This window comes from Marmota marmota, unplaced genomic scaffold (assembly GCF_001458135.2).
Source record: "Marmota marmota marmota unplaced genomic scaffold, marMar, whole genome shotgun sequence".
Classification (NCBI taxonomy): domain Eukaryota; kingdom Metazoa; phylum Chordata; class Mammalia; order Rodentia; family Sciuridae; genus Marmota; species Marmota marmota.
Genome location: NW_026000153.1, coordinates 5,428,563 through 5,456,159, shown reverse-complemented (window position 1 = coordinate 5,456,159; position 27,597 = coordinate 5,428,563). Strand labels below are relative to the sequence as shown.

The following is a 27,597-nucleotide window of genomic DNA, read 5'->3' as shown; positions in this document are numbered from 1 at the left end:
CTAGTTGAAACTAGCCATGTCCAAGACTGGATCAAGGTAACAAAATCATCCTTATGCAGACCATACAGAGCCTGTTTTCTGAGAAGAGCTCATAGAAAGCAGGAAACATCTATCTAAATGGGGGAAACCTGAATACATTTCACAGTAAGTGTCACTAAATGATTTAGTCAATCTAGAACATACTGTTTGATAAAAGATTGTTGTAGAAAATGTAATTTGAGCTTCATTAACAAACAAGGAACATGTACATACCATATACATAAACAGGCATACACTGTGTATTTTTATATTAGGGAATGTTTGTTGCTTGACCTATATTTATTTATACTCTCAGGCATTTCAGAGAGCATATGGAAGATAGATGGAATTTAAAAAAAAAAACATTTGGTCAATTATATTTCCCCATGATCTACTTTTTGTATACAAGAGTTCATAATATGAAATGTTCCTGTTATTTTGGATAAACCCTGTTTCTCTTATCTCAATGTGGGAAAACAGAAACACAGCAACCCAAATTTAGGTGATCATTCTTAATGGAGAGAGACATATATAATCACTTACTAAAAGACAGTGAACTCAAATAAGCCCTGGTATTAAGAATGTTTTACTTATTCTTGCAGGTGGCAGAGAACATTCAGAATGCTGCAAGAAAGGACAGCAATAGTAGAAGTGGTACAGGAAACAAGACAAGAGGCCCCCCTGTTGAGGCTGGTGCACCTGAGACCAGAGCACCCCTTGGCTTTGAACTTGGAGTTGCATCCTCATAGGGGATTGGAGGGGCACGGCAAGAGGCATGGGGAAGCAAGTGGAATTACAGAGACAAGGGCTCCTGACACAGGAAGCAGGCTTCCAGAGCCCTCTGTGAAGCAAAAAAAAAAAAAAAAAAATGCTTTCTTTCTATGAGCCTGGCATGTAGCCACAGTTGTAAAAACCAGCCAAACTGTCCCCTGTTGCCCCCGATGTGACAGTCCTATGTTGGAGATGGAGTGTCATTGTAATGCATTGTTCTTTCTTTTCATTTTGAAATAATTTCCAATGTTCAGAAGAGCTGCAGGTCACAAAGAGCCTTCCTGGAGGCCTCCCGCCAGCTCCCCACGATCAACATCTCCCACAACCCTGGTCACTCATCAAAACTAAGAAATTAATGTGGAAACACAGTATAAAACCATTAACTAAATACAGATTTTATTTGGATTTTATCATTTTTTTCATTAATTTCCTTTCTTTTCCAGGAAATAATCCAGGACACAAACATAATAATGGACTTTTAATCATTTTATTTCCTTGCTCAAACACAAGCTCTCAATTACTAACCAAAGTAAATGCTGTTTAGTTACTTGGTCATGTCCCCCTATATTTTTAGAGTCTTTCTTCACTATTCACCAACATGTGCCATATAGTTTGGTTAGCACCAATCTCAACATTTTTGCTTTCTCTCAATGCATCCTGATCTTTCCCACGTCCACCATGTAGTCCATGCTGTTCCTTTGATTTAAAGCTCATATTCCACAGCTCATAGCTCTACCCCTTATTTAGGGTTCATATCAAATGCTTCTACTTCAGTATGAGTACAGGGAAGGATCCCACCTCAGGGCAATAGCACAGCACAGGGCAAAAGGGGCAAGGCCTGGCCCCCAACAGAGGGAGGAAGCCCAAGTCCCTGAATGAGGGTATCACAGTGAATTTGAAAAGAAACCTCACACTCTCACACACTGGTACAACCCAATTCCATGGAAAGCTCGAGACGCAGCAACATACCTCATTCTGATACAGGTTGAAATTCTGGCATGAAAGTAATATCGCTTGAGTATTTCATATGTAAAAATGCCTGGAACCAGAAATGGTTCTGATTTTGAGGGTTTTTTTGTTTGTTTGTTTGTTTGTTTAGATTTTGAATATTTATATCTACATAATGAGACCTCTTGGGGATGACATGCAAATCTAAACTTGAAATTCATTTATGTTTCACATATACCTTATAGACATAGGCTGAAAGTAATTTTATATAATATTTTAAATAATGTTGGGCATGAAACAATGTTTTATGATGTGGAATTTTGCAGTTGTAATGTCATGTTGGCACTCAAGTGTGGAGCATTTTTGATTCTGGATTTTCAAATTGGAGATGCACAAACTGAAAAAGAGCTCATTCCTGTATTTCCTACATGTAATACTCCATTACTTTATTTAGAGTAAAACTTGTTCTCACCAGGCACAGTGGCACAGCCTATAATCCCAGAGGCTCAGGAGGCTGAGGCAGAAGGATCTCGAGTTCAAAGCCAGCCTCAGAAAAGTGAGGTGCTAAACAACTCAGTGAGATCTTGTCTCTAAATAAAATACAAAAAAGGACTGGGGATGTGGCTCAGTGGTTGAGTGCTCCTGAGTTCAATCCCCAGTACCCAAAACAAACAAACAAACAAAAACCTTGTTCTCACCCAATCTCTGTTTATAGGAAAATTCAACTTTTTGTAAACTTATTTTGTCTTAATTTTTGTATTTTTCTCACTTCTTTACTGCATTTAACATTCAATCAGATTTTTTTTTTTGTAGCATAAGCTTTAGGGGAAAGCATATGTCTTAATGACTATAGCAATTCTTTTGTAGTTAATAAATCTTCACTCATATTTACATAATGTTAACATAATTTTATATAGTTATATGCATATAAAAATAATTTCTAAAAATTTAATGAAGTTGAACATATCCAGAGATATTTTTAAGACCCAGACAATGGAAAACAATATGTGACCATTTATATTGGAATGCAGAGTGCATATTTTTTTCTTCAATCAAAACAGATTCAATATACTTTTTATTAATATTCTTATATATCTATAAGTGTCAAGTTAGCAAAGAAATTTAATAGAAAGTGAACAACATAAAATGAGATCAAGCTGAATGTACTAGCACACACCTGTAATCCCAGCAGCTTCAGAGGCTGAGGCAGAAGGATTGCAAGTTCAAAGCCAGCCTCAGCAATATTGCGAGGCCCCAAGTAACTTAGAGAGACCCTGTCTCAAAATAAAAAATAAAAAGGGCTGGAGACGTGGCTAAGTGGATAAGTATCCCCAGGTTCAATTCTTAGTAACCCTTTCAAAAAATAAGTAAATAAATAGTGAGATCACACATTAAACCTGGAAGGGAAACTTCATGAAGTTTCCTTATACATCCACACAATGATGAATTCTGAAATAAGTAGATTTAATAGAGACTTAAACATGATACAATTTGACTATAGAGCATCTTAAGAAAAAGTCTGATTTTTGTCTATATGCAGTATTCAAGGCAGGAGAATTACAAAAGAAAATATATGATTAACTTAATGTCATTAAAAGATCAATGCATTTTAAACCTTTAATTATCTTATACAATATTATTAGTCTCTTTTTTTTAAAGGTAAAGCAAAAATTTTAAACATCTGTTAAAAATAAATAAATATTTACCACTTTCAGTTTTTTAAAATGTCTAATACAACCTTCAAATAAAAATAAAAAAGTGGACTAACTTCAAGAGCAATGAACAGATATTTATCGTTTCCTGGGCTTTGCCATTTTAGGGAGACAGGCTATATGTGACTTCAAAAGCCTTCATATAGTAAAATACTTTTTCTATTTGTAAATTTAGACATTTTTGCAAGTTTATAGATGAAGAGAGCAAATTTTTTTCCTATATAACATCAAGGGAGTATTTTTCTTAACTGTTTAATCTTTTGTTCTTTGCTTCCATTTTTTTTTTTTTAAATCACCTCATGGGGGCTGCTTAGAGAATAAATCCTGTCCCAGAGAAAATACTCCCATAGATTTATTCGTATCCTTGAATAAGGACATGAGCAGGTTAAGTATATTTTATTGAAGAAATAAAATATATTTGCAGTTCCTCTTACATATTAACAAGTGGTTTTTATTCTACAACCTCTAAATATTCTATATCTTTAAGAATTTTAAGCCTGGCATGGTGGTACACACCTGTCATCCCAGCAGCTTGGAAGACTGAGGCAGGAGGATAGCAAGTTCAAAGCCAGCCTCAGCAATGGTGAGGCACTAAGCAACTCAGTGAGACCCTGTCTCTAAATAAAACACAAAATAGGGCTGGGGATGTGGCTTAGTGGTCGAGTGCCCCTGAGTTCAATCCCTGGTACCGAAAAACAGAAAACAAACAAACAAAAAAAGAATTTTAACACTTTCCAAACAGTAGCTTCCTAAAGAGTCCCAGTAGTATTTAAATTGTCAATAACAAAACTGGATGCAATTTCAAGCAGCAACTTGACAGGAAGGTTAGGTGCTTACAAGAGCACACTTCCTCCAAGGAATAGCATCCCTGTTAATTCTGAGAGGTGTCCTGCCTTGAGTGGGACTGAGTGGCCCATCCAGGGACTCAGGCATCTGAACTTCCTGAGCGGGTACGCTTTCTGCATATGTTTAGAGTGATTTGTTCAAGGGCAAGTCTCAACTGTCTCGAGGATTCCAAGATAATCAATTCTGTTTTCATTCTCTACAAAAAGGCAGCTCCCAAATGTTGGCCCCAGTGACCTACCTGATCCAAGTCAAATCTGTGACAAGCAAGCCACTGTAGCTGAATAATTAAAGGAATCATCTGTTGAAATGGGATCGACCTGTACCAATCATGCTTGACCTGATTCTCCTTCTCCCTTTCCTTTCCTCTTCCCTCTTTTGGGCTATCCCATCCTGACTTTTATTTTACATTCATTTTTTTTCCCCTTAAGCAAACAGGCATTGGACTGATTCTCAAAAAACTGCACCTGCATATGTAAAGGGCCTGTTAACACCAGGAAAGGAAAGTGATTTGGGCCTGATTCAAGGCAGGGAACTACCCACTGAATCATCGTTGACACTTCCAGGGTTTCTTTGGAGGTCTCCCATAAGAACAGGGACCCAACCCAACCCTGCAGAGCTAAGCTGAAGGTGGTATGGCCACCAGCCATATTACTCATTGGGGATATTGAGTCATATACATTTATAAGGGGTGGGCCCAGAACATGAAATACCCTAAGGTGTTCTGCAGCTTGAATGATGCTTTGAGCCATGGAGCGATGGGGCTCAATTTCTGATTCTGGGTATAACATTCCAGTTTCATCTTCACAACACGTGTTTCTTATTTATTATCCAAACTTTCGGCAATCACTCCTTGGAACTTGACATTTGCAAATTTCCAAATAAGAATGTTTACTAATTATTCTTTTTATGAGCTGGAAATGGAGAATGATAGCAAAAAAGTACACTCTGTATAAAGTTTAGACCATTTGACCCATCATAGGTGGAATGACCTTTATAAGGGATTTTGTATCCTTAGAGTGTAAGAAATGCTCTTCGTTCTTTCTCAGGCTTTAAAATTGCCTCTTAGTATCTGTTCCATTAACCTCAAAAGCCAGAACATATCCATAGTGCGGGAACAGGAATTTCTAGCTGCTTCTACATCACTTCTCAGCCAGGCTGAATGTGATTTTTGAACAATGGCTTTGCAAGAAGATGAATAAATCTGCTACCATTTCAACTACTATTTGCTGATACTTATTGATTTAAGCCATTCCCCCCTCATCCTTCCCAAATTCCTTTTTCTTACCAAAAGAAAAAAAAAATCAATAGATCTTGCTTGTCTGTCCCTAGTGCCTTCTTTATAAGGCTCCTAAATACATTCTTTTAAGTTTCATTTTAAACTGGGGCATTTGGTAAGTTGATAGTTACAGCATGCTCACAGCTGTGGGAAATCTGACATAAAAAATAACCAGCTCAGAAAAATGGCCCATGCACAACATCTTTGAGTTTTTATGTTTTATTAGCAATTTGGACTCATTACTGTTTGGGGGAGGAAGGAAGGGAGGTTGATGTTTCTGCAAGTTGTTTCTTTAATGTATTAAGCAGAATTTTCCAATCAGGTTTAATTCAGAGCCGGCGGCCTTTTTTGCTGGCTGCAGAGGATCTGGGCCGTGCTGACCACTGGCCCCACTCTTCCACCCCCATTCCCCACCCCCATACTCCTTTGCTGAAATTCATTATCCAGCAACAGAGGTCAAGCTAGGTATTTCATGTAGCTTCCACAGGAAAATGAGATAACCTCCTGATCTCAACCCCAAACGCTCTCTGATCTTTCCCAGCTCTTGTCATTTTCTTAGTCTTTTGGGCAAAGGATATGATTGCCCGTTGGCTTACAGTGACCACATTGTCACTGGGGTTTTGAATTATGATAGCCAGAAAGAGCTGGGCAATATTTAAGAGCCTGAGATCACAGACTTCCCTGACACGAGACTTAGCCAAGTCTGTCTTCTTTTCAGAATCCTCATTATTGTGACTTCTGGGAGAACACTCACTCTCTCAGGCTCTCTTTTCCTCCTTTTATGCTCTGTCATGGTATTAAACTCTCTTGCCCATCTGTAGGTGTTGCTCATTTTATTATGGAAAAGCATTAATGCAGACTGGATGAGTTCTGCTCCTAATCTCTTACGACCCTTAGTGGATCTTTGGAATATAAAGACACACTACATGCTGAAACGGTCCTCTGTAACAAAACTTGGGAAAAATCATCAGTTATCACATTTGAGAAAATGTTAACTACATCCACATCTCGTCTTCCCACTCCATTGCTCCTCCCCACCTCAGGAACAGAGGAGTTGAGATGGGAAAATTCTAGGCACTAGAGGGGTCTGAAGAATGAAAAAGAAACATTCACCACACTGAAACCGTCACACTTGGAAGAAGAAAAGAAGGGAAAGAAAGAAAAGAAGCAAAGGGGAAAAAAAACTACTAGTAGAATTTTCATCTTTCCTTAGAAAAACATTATGTTAGAAGTCCTACAAGGAGTTAAAACTGGAAATGACTTAGAATCTGAAATATCAAATCTTACTTGAAGGGTTGAATTGACTCAGTGCTTCTTGATGTGGCATATAGGTGGAAGAGAAGAATTTGAGTGGTAGGCTCAGCTTGTTTTTCCTAGGTTGGTAGCTCTCAGAAGCAAAGATAATAGAAGCTAAGTAAGCACAAATGAGAAAAGTCTCCTATGATGGATTTCTAGTATGATAAAGCATTATATCCCCCAGTACTGGGGAGCAAACCCAGGGCCTCATGCATGCTAGGCCAGCACTCCCCCAGTAAGTGACATCCTCCACCTGCAGTACAGCTCCTAATCAAGGTCCTAGGACCAGTAGCAGCAACATCACTTGTCAGAATGCACATCCCGGGGCCTCACTCCAGAACCACAAGTCAGATTCTCTTGGGAGGGGGCAGGAATCTGTGTAATTGCTGTCCAGGTTATTTCATGCTAAATTTGAGACACACTATAAACACTCTCATTTCTTCCCGGTAGCCTATACTTGGAAAGGAATAGTAATTACCAAGACCTCATTCAATCAAATAACAGTAGTACTAAAAAACACACAGGTATGTATAACAAGGTGTAGAAGAACACATTTGCTATAAGCAAATGAGAAAAGAAAATAGAATTATTTTCTGTGTAAACAGAGATTAGAATTTATCCACCCATCCATCTATCCCTCCATTATCTATCAAGATTAGAAGCACTAAATTTCTTGCTGGAAAAATCACAAATACTAGAAATATATGGAGAAAGAGATCACCATTTGAAAGCAGGCTTTTAGTCTCTGATATCTTAGATGGTTCCTACTGGCAAATATAAAAATGAAATCTTATGAGATTTATGGTCACATCTTACCTTAGAGAATTTTTTAGCCTTTGCACACAAGGGGAGAAATATTCCTGTAGGTAATATCAAATCCATTCGATTGACATACATAAGAAGTGGATTTTTTGCTCTAGGTCAAATTTCCATCTTTCAACAATATTGACTCCCTCACATATATTTTCCTCCCTAGCAATCAGTGAGTATCAGCTAATAAACCTGATAGTTAAGGACAATAGGCAGATGATGGCTAACTCATAGACCAAAGGCTTCCCTGCCCCTTCATTATCCTTCCTGAGAGAACAGAGCCAGAGCCTGTCCAGGATGAAGGCTCTAGATAAGGTTCCTGACATGGCAGGCATATTCATAGGTCATCTCATTAGGGTGGGTGTGCTCATCAACTGTTCATTGCTGTGACCAAAATACTTAACAAGAACAATTTAGAGAAGGAAAAGTGTATTCTGGTTTACAGTTTCAGAGGTTTAGTACATGGATGGCCTAAGATGATGCTGAACATCGTGGCGGAAAGGTATGGTGGTGGAAAGGTGTGGTGGAGGAAAGCTGCTCAGGATCTGGTGCCCAGGAGGCAGACAGAGAGAAGGGGTAGGTGCTACAAGGCAGATGAATCTTTCCAGGGCACGTCCCTAATGACCTACCTCCTCCAGTCACTCCCCACCTGACTGTGATTACCACCCAGTCAGTCCATTCAAACCAGGATAGACTGATTAGATTACAGTTCTTGCAATCCAATCATTTAGCCTCTGAATAGTCCTGTATTAACAAGAGCCTTTGGGGGCCACCTCACATCCAAACCATAACAGTGTAAGGTGGTGGAGATGGGAGAGGCAGAGTGGAGGAGAGGTCATCATCGGCAGGTAAGCGCTTAAATCAGAGTTTTCAGAGAGAGATGACAAGTCAGCTTTATGGTTTGACCCCCAAAGACTTACTGCGGAGAGCAAAAATCAACAACCTTGCACTGCGCAGGGTTCAGCTGGCCAAGTTTAACCACTGCCATTTCCTGCCCGGCAATCGTGAAAGTGCACTTCACTCACATGGCATTTGGAAGTCCTGGAGGTAGCATAAAATACTGAGCTGTGGTGAAGCCACCTGGTGAAGTCACTTACTGTTAGAGCCTTTTAGGTACTCCAAGGGCTCTGCCTCATAAAGCCAGGGGCCCCTTGGATATCTTGTCCAAATCACTTCAGGTTTCTTTTTCTCACCTTTTAAATCAAGATTGGTGGCTGACTGAGCAATAAGGTCCCATTTCAACCCACTAGAGTATCAAAGGAAAGGCCTGGCTTTCTTTGACTCACTCGCTTTTGTTTCCTATTGTAGGGATTTTTTTTTTTTTTTTTAACAAAATTCTCTGGGTGATCAGACCTGGGCAGCTGGAAAAGCAACATATTTTCCTGCTGTTCATTTGGGGACAACCACCTTGTCCCTGGGGGCTGGCACACACGGACCTAATACAAAATGCACTCATAGGAAACGGATCCAAACAAAGAACTGTTTCCCTATTACATGATGTTTCTGCCCAAGTACAACATGTCAGTTTCCTTCCCAGCTGGTCTGTTTGCCTATTGTTACAGGAAAAACGGTTGTCATTCATAATGTTCACAATTTGTCTACAACTTTCATAGTAAATCCTTGTTATCTTCCCCTTAAAAAAAAATGGTGTACTGGATTTTGAACATTTGGGGAGTACAAGGGAAGGATGCTGGTTACACAGGCAAGTGAATGAGGACCCTGTGTGAAGCTTGTAGGAAGCCAAAATGAACCTCAAAAACAAATGCTACTTACTTGAGAAAAAAATAAAATCCAGAAAATACCAGAATTCTCCTGAATTCTGCAAAACTCTCTCATTAAACTACAGGGAGTTTTATTTATGAACTTTAGTTTCTAAACCCAGCAAGTAATTTAGGTTAGAAGACATGCAAACAGCCCAGAGAAAAGAGATGATGTGTTGAAAATACTTTGCTTTTGTGCAGAAAGAGGTGGAATCGATTCCCCTCTTGACATGTTGTTTTGGAGACTTGGATCCACTGAAGTCAGAGGGAGGGGAAGACGAGTGAGCAGAAGAGAGAATATTGTGGAAAAATCTATATTCTTATTTACTGTGTAAATTCAAGAAACACTGAACATCCAGTAAGATTGATAAATGTAAGTTATGAACAGTTGTGATATAATCAATGTTTGGGAAGAAAGGAGGCTGAATTGGGGAAAGGGAAACTTAGGTAGACATGAGGAGGAAGGAAGCAATAAAAGAAGGCTTTACTGAGGAGGTAACATCCAACCTAGGGTTTGGAGGCTAGGAAGAAAAATACCAGAAGCAGGAAATAGTAGGATCCTTGAAGTGCTTTTCAGGTACTCCAAGGATTTATATTTTGAACTTTCCCCTCTGCCCACCCCTGGGAAAAAAATCCCAGTAGGTGCTCAGTAAATAATTATTGAAAAACATTCAGATAGAGAAAATAGCACTGAGCAATACAAGGAATGGCCAAAGTGGTTGGAATGTTCCAGGCCTGGCAAGCAATAGAGAATGGCTAACGGGAAGGTTTGTGGGTAGAATAAAGGTGGAAAATTAGGGGGAGTTAGGCTATGAGAAGTCTTGTAGGCAATGCCAGGGAGGATGTCTTTTTCCTCTGGAATCCAGCACTTCCCAGCATGGACTGTAGGGAGCACAAGTGCCACCGAATACAAATGTAAGAATGAGAATGAGAACAAAAGAGGAAGGGGAGACAGGACAAGAGGAAAGACGTAACTATATTTTTATAGGCTAAGCAAATATTAGATTAAACAAAGCTATTGAGGCTTTTATTCCATGGGATTTCTCACTTTTTAATAATGTAATATTTTATCTCCAAGTAAACGTGGCAGTGCTGAATGCATTTCTCCCTATTGTTGATTTTTTTTGAGTGATTTTCATGCATCCTTCCACATGTAGATTATCAGTTCCAAGAGGACAAGGACTGTTTTTGTTCACCACCCTGTTTTCTCTGAATAACGCAATGCCTAACACATGAATGATGCTCAAAAATTGTTGAATAAATACCTGATAGTTTGGCTGGGTATTCTAGGGTCAAAATAATTCTCTTTTCTTTCTTCTTTTTTTTTTTTTTTTTTAGGATTGTAGTTCTCTGTTTTCTAGTTTTTTTTTAGGATTGTAGTTCTCTGTTTTCTAGTAATAGTGATGCTGATGAGAAGCTTGAGTCATTGTAAATCCTATGGTTTTATTGGCCATCTGTTTTTTTTTTCTTTTAAATTTCCCCTAAACCCTTATAGAATGTTCTCCTTATTTTTACAGATAAACTATAAGCCATAATTGTTAAGCTATTTTGTGCAGGGCACATTTTGGCATTATCACCAGGGCAAAATACATCATTTACAGAGTAGAAGGGAGAATGCCAGTAACCTTAATTCATTTGAATGCTGTTCTTTAATGAATTTTTGTCCCAAGGCCACTCCATCAGAATTGTTGACTTGAAGTTTGGAGTATGACTGAGGGATGTGGAGAAACACTCACTAGCTTCTGGTGTCTTAGGTAACCATTTTTCTATGTTTTTCCCTCTGTTCTAATAATGTCTTCTAAAAAATTCTCAAAATTTCAGATCTAATAATGATATCCATTGTCATCTTCTAGTAAAAAAGAAAAAAAAGATACACATGTGCATGTATGTGTGTGATGTATATGTGATGTGTGTGTGTTTGTGTGTGTCTGTCTTTCCTTTCCCTATTTCAAGAAATTGACTTGGTTTGCCATGTTCCACTATAGTATTTGTATTTTGTTTTTGCATTTTAAACTCATAATTCATTAGAACTATAAAAATCATACTGAAATTCAATTAAGATTAATCTAATCCATATTAAAACAGATTTCTTCTATGTTTAAATTAGCAGGCAGCTTAAAAACTAAAAATGATTGCAAAATATGTTGTCACACAATGTGTATTTATATAACTTGGTTCCTAGCTCCTTCTGCCAAAGGATACCATGAGAATTAACAATAAAATGCTGCTCCAGGGCTTTGGGCTGTCTGCATGCAAGTCCTATCTGGCTGAAGGACATCATCACAGCAAATGAAAAGAAGACTAGGACAGTTTCTGCAAAAAAGATTTAGGAAGAGCATTTTGTACCCAACACCTTATACTTCCTCCTTAGTGGAAAAGGTACTTAACTGCCTCTTTTGAAGCTCCGTTTACCCTCTTTTGCTTTAAGATTTCCAACATCTTATCAGGCATTCAACTCCGAACACCATTTTTATTTTCTGATTTGCCACAGGAACTGATTCCAGCTGCTAAGGGGGACTTTCCAGACATTAATAATGGCCTGCAAAGGCTTTCCTAAGGCATGCCTAATAAACAGGAAAAAATCCCATCCGCCCAGCACACTTATTGAGTAGGTTGTTTAAAACATTGATTGTCTTCCACATTTGTGAAAGGACTGAGCCAGTAGGTCAGTGTTCCGAGGCCGAAGACCAAATACACTGTTCATTCTCATTTTTCAGATCTCTCAACATGAAGACTTATGATAAATTATGACATATGCATCCTCTTCAGAGTGATGATTTAAAGACTCAAGACCTAGCCAATAAAAGAACCATTGAGAAAGCATGCAGTTATTGCAAAGAGCCTATAGCATATCTCCATGCTGTTATTTCCCCTGTAGCAGGAGGCTGCTCTCTCTGCCCACGTTTTTCACCAGTTGTGCAGCAGCTGTTAGCCCTTTCCTTATCCCCCTCCCCAAACTAGAGACTCAACATGGCCTTCCCATCACCCCTTGCTTTAATCATCTTGGAGTCTGAGAAAGCCAGGCTGCATCCTCCTGGGACCTCCGTGAGCTGCTGGTGGGCCGCTTGGCCAGACCTCTGTGAGCTGTCTACTTGATAGTGTCTCTCACGTTTCTGTGTGCCTGAGTGCAGACGTGCTTTTTTCCCGGATGCCTGAGCTCCCTGGTGCAGCTGTAGGGACTGGCTTCTCTTGCAATGAAGATAATTGCTGCATGTACAGAACAGAATTCTTGCCTCCTCCACCACTGTTAAGCATCTCCAGCCTGCCCGAAACTCCAAAGAAAAGTCAATCGGACAAAAGCAGCTCTTAAAACAAAACAAGCATTGAAATAAGTTCAAGGGCAGAGGTAGATGGGAGCTATGTTCTGACTCTAATTCTGTTTCTTTCTGGCTTCTCACAATCATGGAGTTGATCATAAAATGAAACCTACTCTTTGACTTTGGAAATTTTATCCTTATTCTTTGAAAAGTAAAAGTCTGGGACAGGTCTGGGAGAAGTGGCTCCCCCCAAAAGTAATTAAAAACTCATCCTATCATTTGTTTGAGGACACAATTCCTGGTGTGGAAGCCATCCTCCACCCTGATCGGAGCTTCTGTTTACATTGCATGCTCTGCACTAAGAAGGGCAAAGGTGAAGAATACTCACGGTCACAAATGCGTTGTTCACATCAGAGTCTCCTAAGACAGACTAGAATGTGCTTGCTCAGTGAGCAGAGAAGAAATGAAACCAACAGTCCCTCATTTTGTTCAATCCGTGTTCTGTGTTGTACAAAGAGATTTATACATGCAAAAAGCAATAAAAACATCCCTCAGAATATTCCTATGGATGAGTTTATGACTGCACTCTAATGAGCCATGCCAGCCTATCTCTAAGCAGCTGGCTTAGGATGGCTGATTGGTTCCACTACTTTACAAAAGAGACACAATGACTAGAATAGAGAGCTTTGGAGCAATTTCTTATTTTAAAATATAGGCCAAGGAGTGTGGTACTGGTGGGTGGCAAGAAGTTCAATTACAGAGACAAGGGGGACCGGGGATCACCTCAGATCTAACACTACCAGCAGGAGTTGTCAGAGCAGGCTCTGGCTTGGTTCCTGAATCACTCCTGAACTGGCTGGTTATATCTGAAAACCAATTGTTCAATGACAACCCTTTCAAATTTTGAAATGGTCACCTACTTCTCTAATACATGGCATGAGACTTTTTTTTTTTTTTTTTTTTTTTGCAACCACATACGCCAAGTATTTAAGGCCCTCTGTAGGTGTGGCAGGTGTGGGTGATGGGCTTGGTGCCTTGCAGATGGGATCATTGTGTTTTCAGAAGGGATTATGTGTGCTCAGGATCCTGTCTGCACAGAAAATAGTTCATCATTTGAAATACTCTTGAAAAGTCCCCTTCTCCTTTTCTTTTCTTCCCTTCACAATAGTCTTGTGTGTTGTCCTTGGAGTTAGCTGTTCTGAAATGTTTTTCAGAAAAAAAAGAGGACACTGAAAGAGGAATTAAAAACCTTAGATGTAGAAGTACAAGGTCAGAAAATTGCTTTGTTATACTCAAAAAGAAATGCATTACAGATAAATTGCCTGGAAGAAACTGTAGATTCCTTACAGGGGTGAAAGTGCTGGCTCAACAAAGAAAGGTCCCCTCTCTCCATGACTCCCTGGCCCCTTCTTCCTGGGAGAGGAAGTTAGGAGCTTGTACTGACACTTGTTGTCCTGCAAATTCAAGACTGTGCCAAATTAGCCTTCTTGGGATGTCACTTCCCCAATTATACACATTGGGTAATTTATCCACTATGCTGCTGTGAAAATCATCCGATTTTAACTCTGGGACACTGCAAAGGAGGAAATGATTAGATGCAAATAAATGAGAGTATTTCCTTTTGGTTGCTCATAAGAAAGTTGTACATGGTTATATCACATAAGAGGCTAAATGCCATATTATCCCATTAAGTCTGGGAATGAGGAATGCTACACTCATACCATGGCGGTGTATTTATTTTTTTTTAAGTGTAGTGATTTTCCAACACAACTCTCCTCCTGATCTCATTCTTACATTTTCTTTGTTGTTTTTATTTTCAGCTGAACTAACTGTAAAAAAAAAATTAAGTCTGATTAGTTTCAGTTTTTGTCAATACTGCCTTTCAGGCTATTGTTATAAATAAGTGTTATGATGTGGTCAGGTAGCCAACACACACAGGGACAGAGCTGCGCTGCATTTCAAACAAATACCTAAACATAACTCCATTTCTTTTTTCTCTGTCTCTCTGGGTTCTTTGTTTGTTTGTTGTGTGTGTGTGTGTGTGTGTGCATGTGCACACTGGGGATTGAACCCAGGGCCACTTTGCTACTGATTTACATCCTCAATTCTTTTTATTTTATAGTTTTAAGACAAGGTCTCACTCACTTTTCCAGGCTGGCCTCAAATTTGTGATCTTCCTGTCTCAGCCTCCAAAGTTGCTAGGATTATAGGTATGTGCCACCACTCATTTCTTCTTTCATAATCAATAAAAAATTATTCAGTTTGCTCAATTTCCTACATTTAAAAAATGTCTTAGAGTGTATTAATAAATTCTTGGGGTTGATGGTGATTAATTCAAATCTGGCTGTTATTACTTTTATGGTCTTTGCATAAAGTTCAGTTGACTGAGGATATTAAGAGCTTCCTAAATTGCCCTGTTGTGCAAAACAAAGCTACAAACAAAAATTCCTATGCATTTACCTGTGAATAGGGTACCATTATGACAGCTAAACTCACACATCTTGATTAACACAAATTCCTTTTTTTGTGATTAAAAATGTGCATAACATAAAGTTTACCATTTTAAAATCATTTTAAAATGATTTTAAGTATACTGTTTAATAGAAACCTTTTACATTTTATTTAAAGACTTTTTGGTATAACTTTTCAGACAGACCAAAAATTTACAAGGTAATACAATAAAAACCCATGTGACACCCCCCCACACACACACTCAGACTAAGACATAAAACTGAGAAATAAAACATTACAAATGGGATAGAATGTTCACCTCTAAAGCCCTTTCAGATCCCAGTCATTCCTCTCCCCCTAAACTACCAAGGTTGTCAGGATCTCTAATATGGTGATCATCCTTTAAATATTTTTTTTTTTTAGTTATCAATGGACTTTATTTTGTTTACTTATATGCAATGCTGAGAATCAAACCCAGTGCCTCATACATGCTAGGCAAGCGCTCTACCACTGAGCCACAATCCCAGCCCCATCCTTTAGATCTTTAGGCTTGTCTTTAGAATTTTATCTCATAGGTGCATTAGAACCTTTCAATTCTGCATCAGATATGTCATTGGTATCCACTGTGTTGCTTGTTTATGTGGAAGATAATAAATATAAGGAAGATAATAAAGCAATAGCTATCAGGTGGTATATAAATAATATTCTTTCAACTGAAACTTTCAGTTTCAGTTATCAGGTGGTATATAAGCTACTGAATATACGTGCATATTTAATATATAAGCAATATGTAATATTCAGTTGCTTATATACACCACCTGATATCTTCAAACCATTTGCAATCTCATCACTGATGACCCCATCCTGCAAACTTAAAAAAATAAAGCAGTGTAGGCAAAGGAATTATCCAGGGTCACAGACATCTCAGATGCAGGATGTAGAAGAAAATGGTGTGGAGCGCCCCCCCCCCACCCCACCCCCGCGCCTATCCCTGGCCTGCGATGTTGTGCTCTAGTGCTTCATAATATATTTATAAGTGCTCCACAATATGTAATAAATCACTATGTATTGATTTAAACAGTGCCACTTGCAAGCCTCAAAGTGCTGTACTGTATTACATACATAAAGGAGTCAAATCGCTTCGCCAGTCACTGACAGGCAGAGGCAGTTCAGTTAGAAGCTCTGGCTATTCAAGCCATGTCAGCAAAACTCAGTAAGCTGAGAACTGGAAAGGGGAGAGTGAGTAGCATCCACTCCTTAAAGCAGCAAGCTTTAGCTAATTGCTGAGGGAATATGTGCTATAGTATGTCTTAGATTTTTAACTGTTTGGATTGTATACACTAGTGTTTTCAGTTGAAGTATTTTGTCTGAATTCCATAGGTATAAGAATATATATTAGTTGCTAGAAATGAAAGACAGCTTTCAACAATGCAGAAAAGGCAAGCAAAGGGGGAAAATTTATATGTTCTCTGCAGCCCCAAGGGACAGGCACTTACCAGACCGTTTTTTTTTTTCCCAAATGTATTTGCATCTAAAAGAAATTCAAATGGTCAGAGCTTGAATATTTAAAACTCACTCTATAAGCAGTGGTATGCTGGAGCCTGTTATACCAGCATTGGGAGAGCCAATTGTTATAAATGTTCAAGAATCTTACAAGCAAGTTCTTTTTGTTTTTTTCATTTGGTGCTGAGGATTGAACCCAGGGCCTCACTCCTGTTAAGCTCATGCTCTACTCTCAGAGCTACATTCCTAGCCTATAAGCAGTTCTTAAAATTGTTGGTAGCACCGGGCATGGTGGCACATACCTGTAATTCCAGTGGCTCAGGAGGCTGAGGCAGGAGGATTGCAAGTTCAAACCCAGCCTCAGCAACTTAGCAAGGCCCTAAGCATCATAATGAGACCCTGTCTCTAAATAAAATACAAGGAAGGGCTAGGGATGTAGCTCATTGGTTGAACACCCTTGGGTTCAATCCCTGGTCCCCTCACAAAAAAATCCCCCCAAAATGTTGGTAGCTTGAAATGGACCGTGGTCAGAGCATTTACACCATGGAAATGGGCAAATGCTACAAATCTCTCCTTTCTGCTCTCTGCAGATGGTTTAGTTGCTTCTACACATCCTTCGGTGGTAGAGTTTGCCCTTGAATCTGATTTTTCCTGAACTCTGAACAGCCTAGGGATTCATTCATAGATAGATGGATGGAAAAACATCAAGGTACCTGACAGGTAAATAATGTGAGGTGATGTCTAGCATGTTCTCCTGGTTGAGTGGGAAACTCACATTTTCCTAAAGTGTAACACAGGAAATGGCTAGCATGGAAATAGCTACTTCTAAAGAAATAAAATAAATGTATAATGAATGTTTTCACCCACGCTCAGTCAGGCTCAATAAAACACTACTTGCGTTCATGCTGGAAATCTGAAAGGGCATGCCATGTCAACGCTCTGACAAGTTCCAGAATTATTTCTGTTCCCAAGAAAACACTGCACCCCAAAATCCCATCACCCCAACGTGCCCCAAGGGGAGAAACAGCACGGATTCATATGCAGAATGTTTTGTGAATATACCCAGTTCTGCTTTTCAAATAGTAACTATAGTCTAATTATTGATGAAAGGCTCTGCCAGAATGAGAGTCGTCATTAAAGTGGTGGCTTCACATCTTTTTGATTAAAAGGAGTATTTTCTATTCAATATTAACATTTTGCATGGAAATTATCCAAGGTAATCACTCCAACTCCCTGCCAAATCCAACACAACTTGTTACTCATTTTCCTAATTTTACTTTCTTCCTAATTTTAGTTTCACTCATGTCTGGAGACAGAGCTCAAGGCCATACCAAGTCTGAAGATTTTCATACAAGAAGAAAACAAGATTGAACTTGGAATATCCACCACCAGGTTTTTCAGCTTTGAACATGTGTGGAAAAGCAGCTGGGTACCAATCATCTTTTACTGAATCAGAGTTTCCTTGTATTTAAATGACAGCCTGCAATGAAATTACACATTGGGGTAGCATCATAGGAATCGGCTGTGATCAACTCATTTGTAACAGAAATCTATGCCTAAGAGCTCATTCCAGGTAGATGTGTGTGACTAGAGGGTCACAGAATAACAGTTCATTCAGTCTCTAAACTGTACACAGGTACCTTGCATGTTCTCTCTTGCGCCTTCACAATATTACTGCAAGATATTATCTGAACCCATCTTACAGATGAGGAAAATAAGGCTCAAAGAAAAGAAAGGGACTTACACAAACTCAGACCTGCTCTGGCCCCCATCTTTCCAATACACCTCCTGTCTCAGTATGATGATCCCTTAATTAGACCACATATAATATTCTCCCATCTACAACTGCTTTCTGTAAGTACTTATGTCTTAAAATTAGAACCATTAAAAGTTTAGGTTACTAGAACAAATTTCTTTAAAATCATAACGTGAAACCATAATTTCCATTAAAACTTTAAAATACTTTAAAAAATGGAAGCTTTCATATTAGAAGTGAAGTTATAAAATTATGAATTACAAAATGGTTATCCTAATATTTGAACTGTAATAATTCACTGAAAGTAGAAAAAGTCATTAATTTAAAATATTATATTTCGGAGATTATATAAAATTGGAAATACTTGCTATAAGTACAACTTAAAAACACTTTATTATTTTGGGAAGAAAGGATTATTCCATAAATAAAATGCATGATTTGGTTATTTTTACTAATTTGCCTGGTAATGTCAATATTTTCACTTTGAACTACAAAAAGCACTTAGATCAAATATCATGTGTCTTGTTTTACAAATGAGGATACCAAGACTCAGACAAGTAGAAAGTGCAGAGCCAGAATTAGAATCTGGCTCTTAGTATTCTCATCTAGAGATTTTTCTTACTTCACCAAACAGTGAACTTATGAAAGTCTGGAATAGAGAAAACACAAGACCTAGGCATAGGACATCTGATAGAACAATGAAGAATTCCAGCTCAAAGGTAATATGCACAGGAAAGAATGCAAATAACACCTTCCATCTCTTTTGATGGGAAGAAAGAATTAAGTATAATCTTATGTCCAACACATGTTGGTACTAAGTTCCTGGTGGATGAAAAGGAACCAAAAGCAAGTGAAACAAATAGAAAGGCATTGAAGTTTGAAATCTGTGTTTCAAGTTCATTATTCTATATGTTGTTTATTCCCCATGTTCTATACATGTGCAGTTGTGACATTAACAAGGCACCCCGTAAGGCCACTTTTTAAGCATTTCCTGAGAATCACTGTTTGTTTCCATTTGCTCCCCTACCCCACCCAAGAGTGCCCTTCTATCCTGTTTTTAGCATAGTCCACCCTGTTCTGAAGGGACAGCAACAGTGGTATTCTCCTAGATTGGCCTCTAGTCACTATTGTGATTTCTAATAAAAACTACCTGGCACATGTTACTGAAGTATATTTGCTACAAGACATATTTGTTTTACAGGTTAATTTGCCAGAAGGTATAAACCTACTTTTCCTACTAATTGAGGGGGAGGGGGAACAGTAGAAACAGAATCATGTCCTCCAGCCATGAGCCCTCTTTATATTCCCCATTCTCCTTTTTACTATCCCTGCAATGCAATGCATTGCTGCCATTCCAAAAAATAACCCGTGAAAGGGGTTTTGTACCACTAACCACAGTACTTTGCTTTTCTAGGGCACTGATGCTCACTATCTTTATGTGAAACCAAAGAGAAACTTTGAGAAAACTTCAGTGCATTGTGCCAACATCCCATAGTCCAAGGACAATTAAGATCACCATTTGTGGTTTGTTCTTTTTAAAACAAGAGAATTGAATTTGAGATTTCTAAAGAGCCGTCTGCTACTAAATATGCCTAGGTGAGTACAAACTTAACATTGGAAAGCAATCGGTGATGTTGTTTTTCTTTGTTATTAAGAAACACATGTTTCAGACACTTCTGATTTATTTTACATCACTGAACAGAATAACCTGATGATTTGTTTCTTACTCATCTTCACATTAATTTCCTATGGAAAGTAAATGTGCTGGGCCAATTCTTAGTGGCTGGTGTCCTGATGTTTCCGTGTTCCACCTGAAGGATTTCAGACTATCTGGGTCTACATGATTGAAACAGCATGGCTGTGTCCTGGCAGAAGCAATCAGTTTGGGCAGCAAAATGATGTGTAAATGGAAATGGCCACACAATTGATTTGACCAAGGCAATCAATACTGCTTATGAAGACAGAAAAAAAAATGAGCAGATCAGCGGGGCTAAAGTCCCCCTCAGTGGCTGTAAGTACATATAAAATGCAAATTACAAAAATAGAAAGACTTTGTTTCAGAGAAACAAAGTTTCTACGGGTACACAAAATGCACAAGTCAGCAACTGGCACAGAGAAGGTGTTTAACAAATGATATTGTTTTGCACCTCTGTATCTTGGTCACGTAATTTTTCACATATTTAATTGGATTATGCATTTTCAGTATCAAGTACAAATGACATAAATAGATACTGGGGCTACTGGCATAAATACAACTCAAAAGGTTGCAGCAGATATAAAGGAGAGCCAAAGAAATGGTGACAAGAACATCAGCCAGTATGTTTTAAAGAGGATGTCTGGGTGGGTTTTGATAAGGGAACTTCCTCTATAACACAGTACAGTTTTTGATATTGCCCCAGGTGTTCTCCAGTAATTAGGTGACTAATTAGCTCATTACTACATGGCAATAATATAACTTTGATATTTCAGATGAGGTACTAATGAGAGATAAGTCATTTGTTCCAAAACATAATTCTATTCATTTATTCATTCAATCATCCATTCATCAAATAATTATTGATGAACTTCTTCTATTGGTAAGGGATTACCAGGGATACGAGACATTGAGACATGAGCTCTTCCTCAAAAACATGATAGTTTAGTGGGAAAACAGTGAAAGAAAAGGCAAAATACTCTTTCTGACTCTGAGTCAAACACATTCCAATGGATGAAAGAGGATCTGTACTACACATGTGCCACCTCTAAGGTCAGGGGTTGGTAAAACATTTCTGTAAAGTGCCCAATGGTAAATGCTTTCCTCTTTGCAGGCCACATGTTCTCTAATGCAAATGTTTCACACTGTGCCTTAGATAATACGTCAACAATGGGCATGGCAGTGTCCATTAAAACTATCAACTTCGACACTTAAGTTTGAATTCATGTAAGTTTCACATGCCGTGAAATACCATTCCTTAAAAAAAAAAAAAAAAATTCCCCCCCCCAATCATTTAAAATGCATCTTTAGGTGGCAGGCCACACAAAACAGGTAGCAGGTTGACTTTAGCTGACATATTATAGTTAATCAACCCCTATCCCAGGTTAAAGGCATTTTGGTGGCTTTCTTTCCTTGGAAAATCTTGCTGGTGAACAGGAATCACAGGGATTTCAACTGCCTGCTTTGTATATGGTTCACCTTTGGCCACAGTGTGTGAGGTCATCCCTTACAGTCCGTGTGTTCCAGGAAAAGTGCTAGCAGGCTCTCTTCCTTCTCTCTGGTGAGTACCAACAGTCCCACGTTACTATGTCATCCAGAAAAACCACATTTTCTTCCAGAAGCACAGAAGCCTTATTGGTACATTAAAATTATTGAAGGCATAGCTTGAATTAGAAAGAGCAAAAGTAAAGGGACTTAGGAAAGTGTCAGGTTTCCTCTTGCATTTTATTTTTTTTAAATACAAGGATCCTCAAGTATATTATGAAAACACACAGTGATACTTTAGTAATTCCATAGAACCAAATATTTAATGGCTCTTTTTCAAATCTACCTTCTTCTCTTGGGAAGGTCTAAGTAGAGCATGTGAGGCAGGCTTGGCCACTTATGTGCTCTGATCTAGTCTTTGATTCTGGGACAGCAAGGCCAATAAGGGCAGAATGTGTCATTTGGTGCCATATTGACGATGGTGTCCAGTTTTAAGTGTGGGCAATGCCCAGTGTTAGTAGACAAGGACTCTGGCCAGACTCTTCCTACTCCTAATTTTCTAGGTCATCTGGAGTCACTCTGATCTCTGTCTGCTCCATAGGGTTGAGCCCTTCCTTACAACCTCTGGCTAATTCTGAAAGCCCAAATAACCTTTGAATAAATTCCCTTAAGATGATAGGAATGAGCTTTTTCTTCTCATCACCAAGAACTTCCACTGTCATATGATCTGTGTTATCTCTCATTTATATTTCCACAATCTGTGAACAACTTTTACAGGTTAATCAGTTTTTATCCAAAGAAAAAGAACCAGATACAAAAGATGTATTGTCACCATTGCTGTTGTTCTAGGGGTAGCTTTTTAGAAAATTTACACTCAAAATTAATTGCAAAATTATAATAGCAGCAATAAAAAATACCACTTGCAAAAATAATTATTTCAACCCACAAACAACGATGAGAGAGCAAAAGAAAGAAAATTCATTTCAAACCCTTAGTAGTATTTCCAACCTGCCCTTTGGGTTTCCAGGTCAAAAACATTCTTACATCTCTGAAAGATTTCTTTCTTCTGAGTTTAAATGCTTTTATGATATCATAGTAACCGGCATTATCTCTCTTAAACACATGAAATAATCCTGATCCAAAGGTATTTGGAGGATGGACTTTTGCACAATTAACACAGTCAGGGCAGAGCTGGTGTGAGTTGGAATGGCTTAAGAGATACAGTATGTTTCTCCCAAACTGGTTGCTTCTAAATATTTGAGTAGATGACAATATTGGGCCTTCACAGAAACGTGTAGCTGAGGTTCTTATTTTCCACTTCCTCTTGGTTTTCTTGGCAATTATGAATTGAATAATTGCTCATGAAAAAAAAAAAAAAAAAAACAAGGTTGGGAGGATTGCCCAATGAAGAGGGAATTTCAGGTTTTCCTAACTCCGTGGCTAGACTAGTCAGGGTTCTCCAGAAAAACAGAGCCAATAGAATATATAGGAAGATTTAACTTGAGGGATTAGTTCACACACTATGAAGACTGAGCAGTCTCATGATCTGCCTTCTGCAAGCTGGAGGCCCAGGAAAGACAGTGCTATAGTTTTATTCTAAACCAAAGGCCTAAGAACCAGGAGAATCATTGGTATAAAGTCCCAGTCTAAGGCCAAAGGTTCCAGAATTAGGAGCAATGATATCCCAGAACAGAGGATGGATGTCAGCCTGAACAGACAAATTCAACCCTCCTCTTCCTTTTTATTCATTGAAGGTCGTCCACAGAGTAGATGATGCCTACTCCCATTAGTGAGAGTAATCTTTACTAAATCTATCCGCTCAAATGCTATTTTATTCTAGAACAAACTTATACATCCAGAAATAATGCTTTATCAGCCATCTGGGCATCCCTTAGCCCAGGCAAGTCCATACATTAGCTTAGCCATAACCAGGATGAAGATTTTTCTCCAAAGAGAAGTTGACTCATTTGCATGTCCACCCATTTCCTGGAACATGCCACCATCATAGAAACAGTGATCATAGGTCATTTCATTTCATCTTGTGTCCATTAAGAAAAAAAAATTTCTCAAACTGAACACAGTAGTACATGTCTGTAATCCAAGCCAGTTGGGGGGGCTGATGCAGGAGGATCATAAGCTTGAGGCCAAGCTGGATAACTTAGTGAGACACAGTCTCAAAATAAAGTAAATATGGCTGGGGATGTAGCTCTATAGTAAAGCACTTGGGTGGATTCAATCCCCAATACCTTAAAGAAAAAGCAACAACAATGAAAACTAAAGCTAAAAGGAAAAAAAAAGATCCAAATAATCATAATACCTGGGTTAATATTCTTTCTCCACATTTCCATGTTTTCTAATCCATATAAGCTCAGGCACTTGCAAGATTCCTGTGTATGAATGGCACAGATTTGGAGATCAGAAAAAAATCACTGTAATTGGGCCCAGTATTACATTACGTGAATAATTAGCTCCTATCCAAAACCCACAGGCAAACCAGACACTTCATCAGGTTTTTCAGAAAAGAGCTAAAATCACCATCAACAGAACAACTGTAGTTTTGTGCTAGTATCTAGGGAGATCACATTTCCACTTTGAAATCTTGTCTTTTATGAAGACTCAAAGGTATTTAGGATTTTGTCACAGTAGTAATTATAATATCAAGGGACCCACAGTTTTTAGGATAAAGTAAAGAAATTATTCTGAAAGCCATCACCTTTCCACAGCTCCAGCTCCTTCTAAGCTTATTCTTTATTACTCATCTGAAGACTGGGCCCAAACCTAGTCATCTAATTCAAGAGGAGCAGGAATTAGGATAGGAGGAGAACTTGAACCCTATCCTGAAAACAGAGACCTTTCATCTGAAATCAAAGAGTTGGCCACAGACAGCTGGAAATCTCTCCATCCAAGTCTATTAACACGTCTTTGCTTCAATAAGCATAAATACCACTAGATTTTCTGTGGTACGTATAACTGATCATCATTCACAAGTAAGAGAAATCAAGAAAGACCGGTAGAAAGTAGTCTGGATGAGACAACAAAGCTAGCTCTCTGGAAAAAAAAAAATGGAAATTAACACTGAGGGTCAGTAGACACTATTGATTTTTAACACATGAAAAATTTAAATGTAAATAGATAACACACTGGCCTTGATTAATCTTTTCTTTTTTAACCATTGGTAATATGTGCTGATAAAAAATTCACATTGAAGCATGTTTTTCAGTCCCTTCACCCTCACCCTTCGCTCCTGCCAAGTTCATTCATAGATGGCACCAAATTTTGTTTCCTGGTTTGCAGTGGGGTGAATGTTGGGAGCCTGAGAAAGGCTTACATTGTTAGAGAGAGCTCTATTTTTGCCATAACATGAATTAATTTCATTGATGAGTCAGATTCACATCAGAACAACCTGAAATTCCCATTGAAGGCCAGAAATACTTCATTTCTGTTGATCTAGAAAGCCTGAGGACAAGGTGCTCATGAAAGGGTCCCTAGAGTTGGAAGATGCTACCTCTATTCTCTATAAAGTACCTCTATTCTCCTCCCCCTTATTGTAAATTAGCATCAAGCCATCATTCAGCCTAATGACGTGTATGAGATGCGCGCCTCTCGCACATTAACCATGAGACCCTCTGCTGCATCATCAGGCTGCTTTCCCATAGAGTTGACCTTTGGCTCAAAGCAGTGATCGTGACAGCAGCAAATCCCAGCACTTCTTGAACTCCTTCTATGTGCTGAGCACTTTCTAGCCTGATCTCATGTATTCTCTCATTGAGTCGCAGAACTGTTGAAGTAGGTACATCTGTTTACATCTATTACCTCCCTGTTACAGATGAGCAGATAAGACTAAGTAAACTTTCTTCTTTTTTTTATTTGTCCTAATTAGTTATATATGACAGTATAATGCATTTTGACACATCATATGTCAATGGAGTATAACTTCTTATTCTTCTGGTTGTACATGATGTAGAGTTACACAGGCCGTGTAATCATATATACACATAGGGTAATAATGTCCGATTCATTCTACTATCATTTCTACTCCCATATCCCCTCCCCTCCTTTCACTCCCCTGTGCCTCTATTCTCCTCCCCCTTATTGTAAATTAGCATCTGCCTATCAGAGAAAACATTTAGCATTTGGTTGTTTGGGATTGGCTTATGTCACTTAGCATAATATTCTCCAGTTCCATCCACTTACAAGCAAATGCCATAATTTCATTCTTTATGGCTAAGTAACATTCCATTGTGTTTATATATCACAGTTTCTTTGTCCAGTCTTCTGTTGGAGGGCACCTAGGTTGGTTCCATAACTTAGCTATTGTGAATTGAGCTGCTATAAACATTGATGTGGCTGTGTCACTGTAGTATGCTGATTTTAAGGACTTAAGTAAACTTTCTAAGGTCGTACAGTTTCATCAATTTAGAGAGGATGTGTCCAGGGGCAGGGGCAGGGGCTGGGAAGGGAGAATGGCCAAATGTCCCTATGGGAAGGGGGGGTAGATACTAAAGTGAATGGAAAATGAAATGATCCTCTCTAATCAGTTTGGAATGGGAGGAGAGTGCCAAACACATGAAGACACCTAGACATTCGACCCATATGCGCTAGCCTTCCAGTGACCTTGGACAAATATGCCCTAAAATTAGCTGGAAAATTCCTTTTGGGAATTTGCAAATGTTTTTTAGAATTTCCCAGGAAGGATTGTTCCAGGGGGAAAAAAATCTATGATTCTGCTGATGGATTCTGAGATCTACTCACATTGTTACAGAAATTAAGTGAGAGAGAGAAAAACCATAGTCTAGAAGTTCAATGTAGGTGCCACTACAAACTTTCAGAACTCAACAACTGAGAATTCAACCTTGGGCAAACAGGCTTTTTTTGTGGGGTGAGGGGATTGAACTCAGGGACACTTGACCACTAAGCCACATCCCCAGCCTTATTTTGTATTTTATTTAGAGACAGCGACAGCATCTCATGAGTTGCTTAGCACCTCGCCATTCCTGGGACTGTCTTTGAACTCATGATCCTTCTGTTTCAGCCTCCCGTGCTGCTGGGATTACAGGCGCAGGCTTTCTTGTAAGGTCTCTAGTATCCTGGTGTCAGCCAACCCATGGTGTGTGTGTGAAGCCCACTCCTAGCCACTAGTATGCCAACATGAAAAAATAAATGATAAAACCCAGCCTCGTGTAGTCTCTTTGGAGGACTTGAACAAATCTGTATATACTCTGAGCCAAGCCATAGCATGCTTGTTTTTATCCACCTCAACCAAAATGCTAGCTGTTATAGATGTACATTAATATCTGCACCATCTCTACTCTGATTGCATCCAAAACCCACAAAGGACAGTTCAGCCCGCTAGGACTACAAACCTCTTTCTTACCAAAATTGGCTTGAAGCGAACATATGAGCCATCAATCAGAATATTTTGTGTGGAAGGAGTGAAGTTCACATCTGAAGTGTCTGTGGAAGTCCTAGGAAGCATGGCCCCATGGCTGGCCTAAAAGCTCCTTCCTTGATAAACATTAACAGGCTGATTGGCAAAGCACACTAAGGCATTTGTATGCAGAAATGAGCTTTGTATGTGAAATAACAAAATAAAGTTCATCTTGAACTATTTTTTAATGGAATACAACGAAGTTAATAAATGCATGATTCTGTTGAACTGAACAGTTATGTTGGTATTAGTAACAGCTTCTCACTTTCTGGTGTTTTAATTACGTCTCCTGGGATGGGGAGAAGGACTAGGTGGGGCATACAGATTTTAACAGTTTATTTGGTTGCTGTCCCTACCTTTACTGCTGTTGAACTTAAAAAAAAAAATAGAAAAAAACTCCACAGGCGAAAATTCTTTGCATTGCAAATAAAATAGTTTTTCCCTGGTTTTTATCAGCATAGGTCCCACAAGGAACCAACAGCCGGTTTATGTCAATGAACAAGACTTATTGTTTTCAGATTTATTTTTTTATAGCAGAGAGAGAGAGAGAGAGAGAGAGAGAGAGAGAGAGAGAGAGAGAGAGAGAG

At 38.8% G+C, this 27,597-nt stretch overlaps 1 protein-coding gene across 9 annotated transcripts in view; it reads right to left on the bottom strand.

The window, feature by feature from the left end:
• Creb5 (cAMP responsive element binding protein 5) overlaps positions 1–27,597 on the bottom strand; it is a 401,653-nt gene that overhangs the window by 155,506 nt on the left and 218,550 nt on the right. The window contains exons 1-3 of one of the 9 annotated variants that reach the window (XM_048786394.1): positions 9,786–9,797; positions 4,287–4,299; positions 1,985–1,989 (exon numbers count right to left, since the gene is read on the bottom strand). The exons of 7 other annotated variants lie outside the window; for them this stretch is intronic. The gene's annotated coding sequence lies outside the window, so the exon portion shown is untranslated. Of the gene's footprint in view, positions 1–1,984; positions 1,990–4,286; positions 4,300–9,785; positions 9,798–27,597 lie in introns of those variants that run through there. One more of the 9 variants, XM_048786393.1, reaches the window with a different exon arrangement.